Raw genomic sequence first — 16,434 nt, 5'->3', positions numbered from 1 at the left:
AGTACCCCCGTCTCCCTGCTTTTATACTATGCTTTATGGTATTGTCTAAAACCCCCCCCAACCGTGATCGGTCCCTGAAAAGGGGCCGCACCGAAGTATCCTTTCCTCCGTTGCCGTCGTTAACCTTTCCTGAACCGGACCATTTTTCTCGATTTCTTGTGATGGAATCCCTCAATCCAACCCACCCTCTTGCATCTCAGTCAGTCTTCTTGATCGCCAAGTATCTTGAAGCCATAGTAGGAAAAACGTATAAGTGCAAAAAACAAAGGTCTGGTGAACTCCTCATCGAAATAAATGACAAGCAGCAGTCCATGAAGCTTCTAGCTCAGACTAGACTGGCTGATCTAGACATCAGGGTCACACCCCATCGGAGCCTCAACAGCTCCCAGGGTGTGATATCCGAGACAGATCTTTTGAACGAAACGGATGCGGATCTCCTTGCCGGCTTGAAGGATCAGGGCGTCACTGCCGTGAGACGCATCACTATCCGCAGAGACGACAAGGAGATTCCCACCAAGCACATTATCTTGACTTTCGACCGCGCAGTTCTTCCACAACACATCAATGCAGGTTTTATCCGTTGCTCCATCCGTCCGTACATCCCGAATCCGCGGCGCTGTTTTAAGTGCCAGCGGTTCGGGCACGGTACAACCTCTTGTCGTGGCCGAACGACGTGTGCGAAATGCGCGGCGCACGATCATCCGACTGACAACTGTCCATCCGAAACCCTCACTTGTGTGAACTGCGGCGGTCCGCATGCAGCGTACTCCCGCAAGTGCGAAAAATTTCAATTGGAAAAAAAGATAATTAACATCAAGGTCACGGAGAACATCACCTTCCCAGAGGCGCGAAAGAGGTTCGCCTCTTTCCCTCTGGGGAGGTACGCCGACGCGGCTCGCCGGGGGGCGGAGCGGCGTCTGGTTTCCACAGGGACCCAGTTCAGCGAGTCTGACCTGGTCCCTCTCCCGCCCCCCCCTGGGTTGCCTCAGGCAGCCCAACCCGCCACCACGCCGCTTGCTGAGGCAGCAGCGGTTGTGGTGCAAACGTCTTCCGTCGGGACCGGTGCCGCTCCCGCCTCTGTCTCCCCGTCCTCCAGTGCGTTGGAGGGTACCGAGGTGATGGACACGGGCCCTGGTGACGGGCCCTGCACCGGTTCCCACCGCCACCGCACCGCCCGTGCCACCTCTGGCGCTCCGGACGCCCTCGGCGGTGGTGGCTCAAACGAAGGGCTCCCGAGGGGGGGCCAAGTCCGGGGGGCCCGGTCCGTCGGGCACCCCTCAAACATCCGACGACGATATGGATGTCGGGCCGTTCCTGCCTGCAACGCAGCGCAAGGAACGCGTCCCGACGCCAAAGCCTCCCGACAAGCCTAAAAAGGCGAGAGTCACAGCCCCGAAAGACGACACATAAACAAACACACACACTCCAGTAGCTCTCACACTAAATAATGGGAAGAGAAAACATAATTCAATGGAACTGTAGAGGCCTTCTTAAAAATCTTGACGATGTATACGAAATACTGCATGCTAATCAGCCAAGTGTTATGTGTGTTCAGGAAACACATTTGAATTCCAAGCACACAAATTTCTTGAATAGTTACATGGTCTTCAGAAAGGACAGGGATGGCTGCACACACTCCTCTGGCGGTGTGGCCATAATCGTCCGGAAATCCTTAGCATGCCACCCTGTCACTTTAAACACTATCCTTGAGGCTGTAGCAATACGCTTAATAATATTTAATAGGTTGATAACGGTATGCTCCATATACATTCCTCCTGATGTTACACTTTCGAGCTCTGACGTTGAGGCGCTGGTTGACCAGCTGCCCGAACCGTACATTCTAACAGGCGACCTTAATGCTCACAATTCTCTTTGGGGCTCTTCTCGTACGGATGCCTGGGGTCGCCTGATAGAGAGGTTTCTTACATCCTCTGGAGCATGCCTTTTCAACAATAAACAGCCTACATATCATAACATAGGACACAACACATACTCATGTCTTGACTTGGCTATTGGCTCCGCAGTTCTCTTTCCTCTTCTCGAGTGGGGTGTGGGAACTGACCCATATGGCAGTGACCACTTCCCCACCTCACTTACATACATAGGTAAAGGCCCATGCAGTCCATCTTCCCATAATCGGTTCAATGAAACACGAGCTAACTGGAATACATTTACAGAGACATCCAAACTACACCACACATCCATAGGACACCTACACGTTGAAGAATCTACCCAACTCCTCACGGCGCACATCCTCGACGCCGCCGAAAAGTCAATTCCCCACGCCTCTGGTGCCCCGCGCAACCAGCGGAGGCCGTGGTGGAATGAGGACTGTAGGCGGGCGCGAGAGGCCCAGAACAAGGCGTGGGGTGTCCTTCGTCGGTACCCCACGTCGGGAAATCTCCTCTTGTTCAAACGGGCCAAGGCGTTAGGAAAACGTGTGCGCCGTGGGGCAAAACGAGAGAGTTGGCGTACATTCATAACATCAATAAACTCCTACACAGACACAAGGAAAGTATGGACACGAATACGTAAACTCAAGGGACAACAAACACACAGCCTGCCTCTGGTCAGCACTACAGGAGACACACTCGAAGACCAGGCTGACACACTCGCACAACACTTCCAACACGTGTCCAGTTCAGCACACTACACAAACACTTCCCTGAAACATAAAGCCTGTTGTGAAAAGAAGTCCCTACGCGACAGCAACAAATCACAGACTTCTTACAACTCCCTGTTTTCACTACATGAGCTGAGGGCTGCTCTAAGCACGTGTAAACCCTCAGCTCCAGGCCCAGACAACATCACATACACAATGATACAACACCTGCACGCAGACACTCTTCTAACACTCTTACACCTATATAACAAGATTTGGCTTTCGGGGCACATTCCAAACTCTTGGAAGGAGGCTATAGTTGTAGCTTTCCTGAAGGAGGGAAAGGACCCGTCGTCCCCCTCAAGCTACCGTCCTATAGCCCTGACGAGCTGCCTGTGCAAGCTCTTCGAGAAGATGGTAAATCGCAGGCTCGTGTACTTCCTCGAGTACAACGGTCTTCTCGAGAGCTGCCAGGCAGGCTTTAGGGTGGGGCGATCGACGAACGATCAGCTGGTAGCTCTTGACTCGTACATCAAGGATGCCTTCGCGCATAAGCAGTATTGTTTAACTGTCTTCTTCGACCTTGAAAAGGCATACGACACCGCTTGGCGTTATGGGATCCTTAGGGACCTCAAGTCATTCGGTGTATCGGGTAACATGTTAAACACTCTTGTTAGTTACTTGTCAGACAGAACGTTTCGAGTAAGAGTTGGTTGTGCACTCTCAAACGTTTACGTGCAAGAAAATGGCGTGCCACAGGGTGGCGTGTTGAGCTGCACTCTCTTCATAGTAAAAATGAACTCTCTTGGTAAGGCACTGCCACCTACAATCTCTTATTCCATGTATGTAGATGACGTGCAGATATCCTATAAATCATGCAATATGTCAATCTGCGAACGTCAAGTCCAGCTTGGTGTAAAGAAACTTGCCGGCTGGGCAGACAAGAATGGTTTTAAATTAAATCCTGTAAAAAGCTCCTGCGTTGTGTTCTCCAGGAAGCGCGGGGTCCATACGGACCCAGACATTACTCTTAATGGCGTGTCGCTTCCTGTGAACAAGGAGCACAAGTTCTTAGGTGTTGTGTTTGACCAGAAACTCACATTCATTCCACACATCAAGGAACTTAAACATAAATGTCTGAAAACAATGAATATACTTAAGGTTCTCTCCCATCAATCTTATGGTTCCGACAAAGAACTCCTACTACGGCTCTATACTGCTTTGGTTGGGTCTCGTTTAGACTATGGCAGTGTGGTATATGGGTCGGCGACTAAAACAGCGTTGCGAATGCTTGACCCAGTGCTACACTTGGGACTCCGTCTCGCCTCGGGTGCTTTTCGCACTAGCCCTGTCGAGAGTCTGTATGTCGAGTGTGATAAGTGGAGCCTTGAGAACCAACGAACGTACATGGACTTGCTATATGCTTTTAAAATTTCATCACTGAATAATCACCCTTTTTATCCTGTCTTTAACGATACATCAACATCTCTGCTCTTTGCAAATCGCCCATCCGTTCCTCTGCCCTTTTCACTGAGAGTGAGAGAGCGAGCCTCGGATCTCAGTGCTTCGTTTTTAGATGTGTACAGGTCATCCTTTTCTAACAGTTTACCGCCTTGGCAAGTTCGCCCTGTGTCGTGTGACCTCTCTTTTATGAGACTTGACAAAAATCGTGTACCACGAGCTGCAATACTGCAGCACTTTCTGTCTTTGCAGTTTAAATACACATGTGCAGAATTTTATAGTGACGCTTCTAAAACCTCCACTATGGTGTCGTGCGCTGCTCATGGTCCTAATTTCAATGCAGCCAGAACCATGAGCGTGCACACATCAATTTTTTCAGCGGAAGCGTATGGAATTTTACTGATTGTACGACACATCCTTGAAAATCACATTCCCAATTCCATCATATATACAGATTCTTTGAGTGTTGTTCGCGCACTGTCATCGCACAAGCCCCCCAGAAACCACATAGTTAATCTTGTATTCTGCACTATCATGTCCGTGTATGCACAAAAGCATGAGGTGGTCCTCTGCTGGGTCCCAGGACACGCAGGGATCTCTGGGAACGAGTTGGCAGACGAGAGGGCCGGTGCGGCTGCACTCAGGAACACTGTGGACATTACAACGGTACCCTACACAGACCTCAAGCCACACATAAGACAACACCTGCGCAGAACATGGCAAACACACTGGGACGAACAGACAGACAACAAACTACATGTAATAAAGCCACACTTGGGACGGTACACAACTGACTCACACAACAGACACACGGAAGTCGCCTTGGGTAGGCTGCGGATAGGGCACACCCATGCGACGCACTCGTATCTGCTGACGGGATCTTCTAGACCCCAGTGCGGCAGGTGCGGAGAGGCCCTATCCGTAGTGCACATACTAATCACATGCAAGGCACTTCACACAACACGACACAAACACTTCAGAGAACTCTACAGACAACATATTCCCCTACATCCATCGTTTTTCCTAGGTGATGATGCCATTGTTTCCGTGAAACGTGTGTTTGAGTATTTGTCCGACGTCAAGTTTTTAAACCTCATCTCCTATCACGCATAATCATATCTGGCCCTATACACCAGCCATCACCATTGCCGTTAATTGATTTTATTGTTATTTTGGCTTTAGTAGCCTATATTTTATTTTAGATACTTTTGTTTGGCGCTCTTTGCCCCAGTTGGCCTTGCGCCAAAAAACTCTAACGATCATCATCAATAAACGTTTTCCTCCTCCTCCTCCTCCTCCCTTTATGAATCCTCGCAGCGAAAACAGATCAGTCTTCTAACGCTTGACAATCAGATCAGAAATCAATTGGACTTGGAGGACTACACAAAGGAATATTAAGAATCCGACGCAACAATTATTCCAACTAATTGGCTGCTGCAAGAGAAATTACTGAAAAGTGGCTACATCAGCACAGTGACTACAGACCCCCAAGACAGGAAAGAAAACTTCTTGGAGAAGTCGTGAAACCGCTCCTAAAGTTGCCTTCTTCCAAATGTCACGGAGCTTGCTACTGACCTCTTGAGTTCACTTTTATAAGCCAGTAGTCCAGGCCGACGAATCGCTGAGTGTAGAAATACCAGAGGTATCCTCAGAGTTCGCTGTATGCACTGTCAACTCTGCATCTTGTGTCACGTCGCAGCCGCAGATGGAGTTCTAACCACAGCGAAATGAAGAGCCTGGTGAACCACGAACAGACCCCCTCGAGAATGTGACTGGAGATAGAGCATTCAGTTCTGACTTCTCTGGGTGCGAAGGTGCCATCGTGAACACCAGGTCAAATCGTCGCACGACAGAGAAACATATGCAGAGGTGAGAGTGCAACATCGGACTGTTCGACCTGAGGTGCAGAAAATACTTACAGCTGAATCCCAACAACGAAGAGGGCACCCATTCTCACGAAGAAGAGTGATATCGGTACCTGTTCTCGCCCGCTGGCGTAAACGGCGACCTATTCACGAGGAAATCCAGTCAGTCGAACGTTGCAAAGCACCTCCTCGCAAGATCACCCGGTATCTAACTCCGACTCTCGAAGCGAATTTTGTTGGACTTTCCTTGCCAGGGCTAAACAGAGCCGGGACAAGGAAGCTACATCCCTCATCAAAGCACCGGTGGAAAAGTAAATGGGGTCCGAGCTGAGATCGCTCGGATGAAAGGATCACAACTGTCGTCATTTATTTTTGAGGTCTTTCCTCCTCAGGTTATCTGCATGACTTCGCAAGAACCAGTGTCGCGGGAGAGAGTAATTCGAGGAAAGAAGACGACGACGAGCTTGGGACTATCAGCACCATTAGCTAGTAGAAAAGAAAGGAGATTAAAGGAGTTCTGAGCGGCTGGTGCCTTTCTGCGTCATTTTGAACGCGCCATTTTTTTCTTGCGCGGCTGTAGCCTTCCAGCGGCATTTCGAAGACGCTATTTTTAAATGCAGATCATTTCAGTAACTCACGATGTCACCCGCGTTGACGTCAGTAGTCCGCACCGCACCCCTCCCTACTATATAAAAAAAAATACTATCCGGCGCCCGGTTTCGATCCCTCGACCCTGCGGGCGGAACGCAATGTACATGGTGCTCTACCCACTGCGCCACAAAGCCGACACAGAATGGGACACTACGAACGCGCCTTATATCGTTGACTCATTCAAATTACTGCTGACGAGCGCTCTCTCGTCAGCAGTTGCCACAAGTGCAACAACATTAACGTAACGCAAACTACTTAACGTCGTGCGCCCCCGGAAATGCTCTGCATTTGATCGTGCCCCTCGCGAGGGGGATGTTTCACTGCGTCTTCTCTCGGTCGCGGGACCCGTGGCGCCATCTGGCGGAGGCGCGGCACAACTCGTAGCACTTTCTTTGAAAAAGCGCCTCGAAAGCGCGGCAAATATGAAATAGGGATGACGCGCTTTCGAGGCAATCCGCCGACGCAGCTGCTTTGTGTACAGACTCGGCGGCGAGCGTCCCGGCATTCTGGTGCCGACCGAACCCCATTTGTTTCAACTTTCATTAATGATGTTGCTTCTGCAATTCACAATTCTTTTTGTGTTTGTGTTTTTGTTGGGGTAATTGCAAACAGCGATTGCGGTGAAGGCTCCCTGGTATCTGTATTTCGCTGCGTCTACGTACACGACTAGTGTGTCTTTTTTGTGCTTCCTGTGGAAGGCGCGGGCTGATTGTTCCCTACCATCTGTGTGGTACGTGGGATTCATGTTGCGGGAGTGTGGTATGGCTATGATGTGAGTGTGGATATTATGGGGAATAGTTGTTCATCCTGATATAGGGTGTGGTAACCTATTCTTAGGTTTTGTAGGATGTGCCTTCCTGTGCGGCTACGAGCGAGGCGTTCGTATTGTCCCATTAGGTTGGCTTTGACAAGTTCGCTGGCCTTGCTGTGAAGGCGTAACACTTGTAGTGCGGCAGTAGATGTGCCAGGGTGAAGACGTAGCGCCGCCTTGTAGGCGCGTCTAATGGGGGCGCCTATGTTGTGCGTTTATGCCGTTGTCAGCTTAAGGTATGGTGTGGAATAAACTATTCTGCTCACGACGCACGCTTGGAGTAGGCGGACGCTGTCCTGCTCGGTCAGGCCTGAGCGCTTACTGGTGACACTCTTGAGCAGACAATAAAGTTTGGTTTACATGCCGTTCTATCGCCTCTAGAAAGTTGGGATTTAAGTCTAGTAAATTTTATCTAGAGTCCAAGAACTCCGAGGGATGTGACCTCTGGGGTCTCTCTCCCTTCGATGTGGAGGTTGCTGTTGGATCGGAGTTGTTTTTTGTGGGTCGGAAGAATAACTCAAACTTGGCTGCGGAGCAGGCAATGTCCGCTACGCCGCAGTAATGTCGTAATTAAAGCGCTAGAAGAACACCAAGAGCGGGAGAGGGAGAAACTTCTTTAAAGCAAGTATCTAAATTATCTGATGGGCCTAGAGTAGTAGTTTCGGCAGATGCATTTTGTGACCTCTTATTTTAAGTATCGAGTGTGTTTGTTGACTACGATCTGAAAGCCTTTAGGATATAGAAACGTGCGTGCAGGTGTTGCAGGGTCTCTTTAATGTAAGTTGTAACTTTCGCCCCGTAAGCATAGGCAAAGCTCTGCAACGCTTGAGGAAGTCGCTGTTTTCAAAACGTGCCGCCAAACCACGTGGCGGAAATTCAAATGGAATGCTAGCGTGCAGACGTTTGCTTTTTGCAAGTAAGGGAAGTGTTCAACGTTGACTAGGGTGGATTTTGTCGTGAAATCTTTGATTTCACTATTTTATATCATTTGGCCATCGACAGCACTGATAGTGTTGAAATTTTCGCATCATTAGGTCAAGTTTTAGTTAGGGAAGTGCGCACTCTACCAACAGTCTGGAAACTTTAGGTGACCACACAGTAGCTGGGAGAAAATTGTAATACATAAGGCGGTAAGGCGGGGGCGCCAAACCGACGGCAGCGTAAATGCGCATGACTACACTGATCACATATGATACTGAACATCTGGGGACACGGTGTGGTTCTCTACGAAGCCTAGTAAAATAATCCTATCAAACACATACACCGCTTACAGTCGGCTTTCACAGCGAGCAGTTTCTTAACAAAAGAACTTTCTCGAAGTCTCAAGGTCTTTTGTACATTTTGCGGTGACAAGTTTCTGTTTATACAGCAATACACGCATGACGGCTTCTGGAACTATAATCGAAGCATCTGTTACACATGACATTGCGCAGAACATATTTTTTCCTTCAGAGCTAAATGTACATCAGAACTTTGTGCAACACACAAATATTTTTCAGCAATTGGTCACGAAATGTCCACGACGTCCAGAAACGCTGAACATAGTAGAACAATTTCGAGACAGACCGTCATTTGTGCCAGAGAAATGGATGAGGCAACCATCCTTATAAAAATGAGCCGTATCGACCTTCGTCGTCCTCTAATGTTGACACATGTCGCTAGCTTTACCTTATCAACGTTGATGCAATATCCGGCGACTCACCGCAAACGCCCCAGCTGTAACCAACACCGACTTAAAAGCGACATGTAACCGACACTAGCGTCTTTATTCCCGAGAATTCTTTAGACAGACTGAGGTTGCCGGTATACTGAGGTTGCCGCATGTGAAGTTCTTCCTAAATCAGGGTCGATGACACCATTGAAGTCGGGTGATGACCTTAGCTTTCTTCTCATGTTCCTCGTACCCGTGGGCTTTTGTTTTTATAACTTTCGCTGTACAGCGGGATGGTGCAGGCTTCTTGTGGCTTCCCCGTATAAGCTTCTCGAACAAGCCACATACGTTTCGGTCCCTTGGTGAATTTAGAAACCGGCGCAGCTGCGTTTCTCTGCACGCACGCGAGACCTCGCCCACTACAAACAGCCGGCCGCGCGGTTCTAGAGATACAGGGATTCTGGGACCGGGGTTAAAATTCGCTTATATTGCTTATGGTTCCCTTGGCGCACACCCACCACAGAGACGCCCAGGTGCAAGATGTGGTAAGCACGCTTGTACATACATGCGAAAAGACCACTCATCGGGCGACAACACGAAGCTTGGCGCTCTAATGCTTCTGTTAACACTTGTGCAATCAGGCAAAATTGGACCTTTTGTGTCAGTAGCCGCGCTTGCCTGTGCAGCGTCCTACACAAGAGGTCCGAACGCTTGCACACAGACGAGTACGTGTCGTCGTGGTTAAGTGGATAACCCGTTACGAAACTTTGATGTCGCAAAGAGAGAGAGAGAGAGAGAGAGAGAGAGAGAGAATAACTTTATTGTCTGCCCGGTATGAGATCTAGGGAAAAGGAAGAGGTTGGAGATGCTCCTCCCTCCACTTCCCCAGAGCTTTTTTTTTACCATGAGAAGAGCTACCGTATAAACCGGAATATAGGTCGAGTTTTTTTCCAAAAAAATCCGCACAAAAGTCACCCCTCGTCTTATATAGCGGTCATTGGCAGAATGTAAATCGTTGTCTGTCAACAATGTGCAAGCGCAGTCCCTCGCCATTGCCATTCGTGTCGGACTGCTCTCTCGCACTATCAGGCCTTTATTTGATTTCGCTTTTCTATAGTTTTTCGTCTATTACTTGTTTATTTTGAGTGCGTGCGTACATTTCTGTACGTCTCTGTTCCGAGATGAGTGGCGGCAGTCAACGCCAGTTCACCGCGGCGTTTAGGCTGACGGCGATTGAGTCACCGAGCAGAATGGAAGTTTGCGGTACTGGCGGAGCCAGAAAGCTAAGCTGTGCGCGTGCAACCCCCGAAACCGATCGTTCCGTGGACGTCAAGCGGTGCACCCCGAGTTGGAGAACAAAGTGGCGGACTTCGTCCGGGAACTTCGCTCACGATCGCTCCGGAGGCCATGCGCGGACGGGCTCTGCGAACTGTACAATGAGTGGATAGCCGGCGACAACAAAAGACCTATACGTGCCGGTTGCGACCGTGTCAAGCTGGGTGTCCTTCTCTGGGCAGTCGCTGCCCGACGACATGGTTACACGAGCGTTCAGGAAGTGCTCCATCAGCAACGCGCCTGATGGCATGGAAGATGACAGTGCGAAGCAGTCATCCTTGAACGACTCTGAGAGCTCGGACGAGTGACTTCGGCATGCATAGTGAGTGGCAGTGATGGACGGGAGTCGAAAATAAATATAGACATTGTGAGTGCGTTTCTGTGCCGAATTATTTTTTTGTCAACTTTTCCCACCTCAAGGTAGGGGGTCGACCTATATACTGGGTCGACCTATAATCCGGTTTATACGGTACGAGTCCCCCGGGGGCCACGTATACCGCCGCCAAATATATACTAACTTCCGCCAAATGCAGTCGCTGCTCCCTAACCGGTGTAAACACTCGCCGAAGGAGCCAAAGTGAGCGATAGTTAAACCAATTTTTCCAGGACCTGTACCACAAGAGGCTTAGTTAATGCAAGTATTCATGTGTAGCTAATAAAGCACTTCTTTGAGTGCTTTGCTCACAACGACAGCGAGTAAAAGACTTGCCCGACAATAGCCGGAACGAAAGCTTTGATGGCGACACAATTCTGTACGACTGGCGTTCCCCAAAAGAAGAAAGCCTCGAATTCGAAAAAAAAACCTCTGCGAAGGGGGAAATGATAGAAAAATATATCAAGAATTTGTTGCCGCCGGTCTGCTTTCAGTGGGCTTGTGGCTAGGAATATTGTCTCGTGGATGTACATAATTTAGGTGAACATAATTACGCTCCAATAGCAATGGCGTGACCTCACAACTTCGGGTGAAGTCATGACTACACTTGGCACTAAAAAGTTAACTGGAAGCGGGATAACGATCGCGAACATAAGGAGGACTTCGTGTGAACTATTCTGCTATATTCGTTTGATAGACCAAGTAGCGCAGACTCTCGCCTGTAGGGACAAAAGGCCGACCGCAATCGCAGGCTTTTCCAAGCATCAAAGTGTTGACATGCCCTTCTGCATCTCAACTGCAGTCTACTGTTGTCATTTTTCACCTTCCCTATTCTGAACTTCCATCAATATGAACTGAGATGCGTACGTCTGTGGTTGGAATTAACGATCTTTACTGTAACTAAATCTGCGGCTACCTCGACAAATTGATTTGTACGCAAATACTTGAGTATTGTAGATAAATTGAATGAATGAATGAATAGATAAAATGAATATAGATAAAATGAATGAAATATTGTAGATATTGTAGATAAAATAAGATGAAAGGATCTCACACAGATTCATTGCAGCGAAATGACAACAGAAAATCGCTCGAGAGAAAACTTTCAACGACGAACGGAGCTTCGTATTGAGATAATAGAACGCCTCTTTGTTTCTCTTGTGTGGACCCCCGGAGTAAAAAAAAATCTCAGTGCACTTTAAGCCATTCACGGAGGTGGAATCTGCGTCCCATTGCGGCGTTACCACGCGGCAGGGAGGCCGACGTCGGCCTGATCACCCAACAAACGTACCAGTACTCCGTACGCGAAAGGTCCAACATTGTGGGCCCGCACCATGCATGTAGCGATGTCGTCTGCTTTCGGAGGTCATCTTCCCCCATCGGATATACAGGAATATGAGGGCTAGGAGGTGCATATATGTTGTCGCTTGGGAACCATCCAAGCCGGACCAGTGGGAGAGCACTCGGCACAAGCGACGGGGAGAAACGGTGCCGCCCCGAATGGGCCCCAAAGCTATCGTCATTGGCACTGTAGGCGACTGTGCCATGAGGAGCCCTTGAATTTTATTATCGGCTAGGAGGGTAAAATTCTGCTATCCTTACAGTAATCGTCAGGTGAGTTTTGCAGCGTTGTCATTTCTTGTTCCCTTCCGTAGAAATACATTCAGGCGTTAATATGTAAAGTTACTTTCGTTTCTACTGCAACCTCTGTGTCTGCCGCTCTCGTGAACCTAGCATCCCTTGTAGTGGCTGTTGTTACCAGTGTCACAGGAAGTATTGTAAGGAGATCTTGACCAGCGTAGAGAGATGGACGCAGGAAATCCGTTGACGGGTTTAACAAAACCCACATTTAATGCATACTCGAAAAACCCCAACGCAAGGCAATCAGGAAATCAATTCCACACAACTGATAAACGATCCGACCTCTAACTAACATCCCGCCCGACACTCATAATCAATCGAACCCAAAAGTCGCTACAATAAAGTTCATGTACAGTTCAATCCAAGGACCCCTGTCCCCACTTCACTAATTATTCATCCTCTCTTGATAAGTAGTATAAACAACCATTCCCTAGTTAGTTCATATATTACGTGTCCCTACTGGACTGGCCAACCCCGGTCATCGGCGCTGCCGTGTCGCACCCTTGCGTGGTCGCCACTCGGTGGTAGCCGTCGTCGTCTTTGTTGATGCCGGCGTTCGATGCGCGCGGTCGTTCCTTGGACGGCGTGGACTCCGCGCGTACCGACGTCTTTCCTCGGTGGCTAACCCCTGGTACCCGCTACCGCTGGAGGTCCCAGGTAGGTCTCGGCACGAATGTAGCCCTTCAGGACCGTCGAAGCGAAGGTGGACGGAGCGTGGACGAAGAACAGCTGGTTCCCGACCGATGCCTCTTGGGCCGCCAAGACACAGGTTGGTGGAGCGCCCAGGACACCGCAGCCGATGCGAGGTCGGCCCGCTTCTCTCCAGGCTCGAATGGCATGGTCGATGGCCTCACCACGTCCCCATGGCTCGTTCCTCATGTGCTTCTTCCGCCTCCTTGTTCCGTGCTTCCTCCCTTTTCCTTGTGCGCCCTGCTTTTGAACCCTCCGGGCTTGATCGCGGCACACTCTGATTGGCTCCTTGCCTTTTCGTGTCCATATTTTGCCATCTCGCCGCTTGTCTCCTGCGTGGCGTTCTGTGACTGGCTGACCAGTGCGCTACCATATTTGGCCATGATGCCTCGGTATTTAGGCGTGGCGTTCGTTCACTGGTGCCTTCCTGGCGCGCACTTCAAATTTCCGTTTCTTTGTTCGTTTTTTTTTTCGCGGGGGGTTTTGATGTATCTCTTCTATGGGGGTGCCCTTGACACATGTCAATCACAGCCTCCATTTATTGGGTTTGATAAGGCTGACTACCACGCCCCAGTCGGCCGAGTGTCGGTGCACTCAAAAAATACAAATTGCTGCGTACACAATCGTTATCGACATGCTCAACAAGGAAGTCGATTTTTAGGCAACAGTAATTCTCCTTTCCACGAAATTTGTACGTGTTCCAATGAGAGGGGTGACTTTTAATCAGTGTATATTTTGCCGAACCTTTCTAAGCCTCACTGAAGGCGTTCCATGTCGCGCTAAAGCACACTGAAGGAAAGCCAAACTGCGCAATGCGTTTCACAAAACAATGACGATGATAAGCGAAGGCACATCACGTACCTGTAGAAAAAACGCCACCCGTGTTCAGAATCGTACCTGGCTCCCTCCTGCTATAAAGCTGACGTCTGTGCGAATGCGCCCTTTCGACACGGTCTAAGCCGTCTGTATTTCGGACTTTGACTTTGACTCAGGCTGCATGGGTGAAAGCTTCGTGTTTTAACCATCTTTCTCTTAAGAAATTTGTGCTTTGATTTTTCAAGCGAGTAGGCGGTAACTATGACGCGGGCACTTTGCACAACCGGCGAAAATTAGGGGAGATGTGAATCTAATGGATGGGTAACAAAAACAGAAGCTACAAGATTGTGTCCCCAAAATCATGCCTTATTTGCTAGGCAATTAATGGCTTCCCCTTAAATTCACTGTAAGTAGAACAATAAATGTTGTACTTTACTACGTACTACCCACCACCGTCTAAAATCCAACGGTCATTCCCCCATATTGTTCGACGTATTTTCTGAAACGTAATAGAGTTCGTGGCATTCATTCATTCTATAAACCACCGTAATATCTGTGCTCAGAATTGGGCAACACTCACACATGAATATCCAAGAACACCAGAACGGTCCAATTAAATGGGCTTTCTGCGAAACAAATGCCCCGACTCACCCTTCAATTATGAGAAACGTCGCAAGTAAAATTGCGTCGTTGGACAAAACAAGAAAAGAAATACTCCATCCAGTGGTCATTTGAGGAACAGGCATCATGGCAACACTACAAGACATGTTTATTTAAACAAAAAAAATTTAAAAAATGTCCTATAGTACAGAAGTTTTGCTTCGCATGCACCCGCGCCCCTTCGTCTTCTCTGGCGCTCCTAGAATGCAAGAAAGCAAAACAAAAATACGGGCTAACATATCAGAGACGCACACAGAGAGACAGTGAGTAAGAGAAACAGGTAGATTATTTCCGCTCAAGAAAAATGGTAAGAGCCCCCTTCATAAACGAGTACATACAAATAAATTTGAGCACAGCAACAACATTTACACATTGCCACGTAGACGGCTGAAATAACCCGCCGCGGTGGCTCAGCGACAAAGGCGTTGCGCTGCTGAGCACGGGGACGCGGGTTCGATTCCCGGCCGCAGCGGTCGCTTTTCTGATGGAGGCGAAAGGCAAAAAGGCCCATTTGTACGAGATTTCGGCGCACGTTAAAGATCCCCAGGCGGTCAAAATTAATCCGGAACCCTCCACTACGGCGCGCCCCATCGCCTTGTTCCGTGCTTGTTCCCTTGTTCCGTCCTTGTTCCGTGCCTTGTTCCCCGCCTTGTTCCAGCGCCCCATCAACATTTCCTGTTAGACTTGACATTTCTCGTTCAAACTGACATTCGACGGTTGTTGCTGGAAGGCAGTGTATACACAATAAGAAATATACATTGCAAGTTACAGATTTTATAGCCACCAGCTTCTATCAGTTCTCACGAAATTTACAAAACAAAATGGGACGAAAGAGGGCTGACAGTTCCCGTTTCTCCTGAGAGCAGGCGAATACAGATTAGCAGTACGGCAGAAAAAAAAGGAAAATATCCCTGTCCACTAGACATAGATCATGATAGGAAGCTTCCTTCAGAAATTACGCGTGGGTCGGCAAAGCGGTTTAGCGCCCGAACCACGTCAGCTGAAATCGCACTCTTCGTCGCGTGGGATTTCAAGTGCGGACGCACGTGGACGCACCTGACTACATTCCTACTTCCGCCCTTTAGTCGGAAAAAACTATCACCCCAGGGATTTATCCCAGATTACCGAAATACAACAAAATGGAGCGGCTGACGACCCTGCCCCATTAATCCAGATGGTAAAACCAATTAGTATATACGGGACACCGACAGCGCCACTTTTCGGCCTTTCAGAACGCATTGCGACTCGATCGGAACTGTTACAAGTGGGCGTGCGCCGCTTATAGACGAAGTTGTAGAAAGAATGCAGTTAATTGGGTTCCACCTGATTAAATCACTTTCCTCCCACTCATTTTGTATATATTTGAATGCAGAAGAAGTGCACGGGTTCGCACGATGAGGAAGGGATTATCTTGTTTGCGGCAAAATCCTCGAAGAAGCTTAGGGCATGAAGTGGGGAAGTTTGTATTCGTAGTTTAGCAGCCCAACGTGTGTCATTTCCACAAATAAAGAACGTAGAAATCCCGCTAAAACATTTTGCCAGTTGAAAAACCATACGTAACGTGCACTCAGCTTTCAAAATAAGAATTTAAGACTGATTGCTCGCGAACCTCTCCCGCCCACGCGAACCCCAACCAACCTTGGACCTTTGCGAGTAGTAATCACGAAGTTCCCAGATAGAAAAGAGGTGAAGGCAAATAGGTCGATTTTATTCAAGATCCTCGAGCTTTGCTTCCAAGTCTTTGTTTAACCACTATAAACGTCCAGTGGTTCCTACTGTAGCGAAAGCACAACTCAACGTTTCTCGATAAAACTGGTGGTCCAGACAGGCATACAGACCATCTAATACTCAATTACCGTTATTCAGCCACAGCAAGCT

Source organism: Haemaphysalis longicornis, unplaced genomic scaffold (genome assembly GCF_048455015.1).
Source record: "Haemaphysalis longicornis isolate Haplotype H1 unplaced genomic scaffold, Haemaphysalis longicornis Haplotype H1 scaffold_4, whole genome shotgun sequence".
NCBI lineage: Eukaryota > Metazoa > Arthropoda > Arachnida > Ixodida > Ixodidae > Haemaphysalis > Haemaphysalis longicornis.
Note: the sequence above shows the minus strand (reverse complement) of the source record.